Source organism: Chiloscyllium plagiosum, chromosome 33, assembly GCF_004010195.1.
Source record: "Chiloscyllium plagiosum isolate BGI_BamShark_2017 chromosome 33, ASM401019v2, whole genome shotgun sequence".
NCBI lineage: Eukaryota > Metazoa > Chordata > Chondrichthyes > Orectolobiformes > Hemiscylliidae > Chiloscyllium > Chiloscyllium plagiosum.
Genome location: NC_057742.1, coordinates 5,966,469 through 5,967,700, shown reverse-complemented (window position 1 = coordinate 5,967,700; position 1,232 = coordinate 5,966,469).

Here is a 1,232-nt window from a genome sequence, read left to right as displayed (position 1 = left end):
AGCTTATCTCTCCATCCTTCAGGCTCTCTGCCTTTATTCCCGATGAAGGGCTTTTGCCCGAAACGTCGATTTTACTGCTCCTCGGATGCTGCCTGAACTGTTGTGCTCTTCCAGCACCACTCTAATCCAGAATCTGGTTTCCAGCATCTGCAGTCATTGTTTTTACCTCATTGGTCTGTGGTTTTCCATCCTCTGCTTTATTTCTTTTTTAACCAGGGGTGTCACATTATCGATTCACCTCTGGAACCCTCCCTGATTCTAGTGATTCCTGAAAGATTACCACTAATGCTTTCACTGTCTCTTCAGCTGCATTGAACTACAACAATGAAGATCAGTGATTACATCGAGTAGAACTGCAAACTATGAAGTGCTAAACTACCAACACTTATTTGCGAAAATAGCTAAAAAAGTGCAAGGGCACCTGGATTCAAGCCAGGGACATCTTGCCATGAAATCAAACGCTTTGCCACTGAGTGGCCTTGCCTTTAGCCTATTGAATGTTGTTGCATCTAGCAATCAAGTTGCCTGATAGTCAATGCCCAAAGCATCCCACGCAACCCTTACCTCATCTTGATGGAATCACATTTCCAGCCAGGAGTGAGATTCACCCATTGTTGGAATGTATGATTCCATGATCTCGACTTTGTTTCTAACATCAGAGCATTGACAGATATGAAGTTAAAAATCACACAACACCAGGTTATAGTCCAACAGGTTTAATTGGAAGCACACTAGCTTTCGGAGTGACGCTCCTTCATCAGATGATTGTCTGATCACCTGATGAAGGAGCGTCGCTCCGAAAGCTAGTGTGCTTCCAATTAAGAATGTGGTTTTCTGGAGGGATGGTGAACACACAGCAGGGCGGGGAGCTAGGACCTGGTGTGGGACTTTTCTGGAGGGATGGTGAACACACGGCAGGGCGGGAGCTAGGACCTGGTGTGGGACTTTTCTGGAGGGATGGTGAACACACGGCAGGGCGGGGAGCTAGGACCTGGTGTGGGACTTTTCTGGAGGGATGGTGAACACACGGCAGGGCGGGGAGCTAGGACCTGGTGTGGGACATTCTGGAGGGATGGTGAACACACGGCAGGGCGGGGAGCTAGGACCTGGTGTGGGACCTCAGCAGAGGTCTCACCTTCGTTCCCACACGTTCTCGGGTCAATGAATTCAATACACGGAGTGACATCGAACAATTCTTCCGCCGCCTTCGCCTCCGTGCCTTCTTCTTTAAC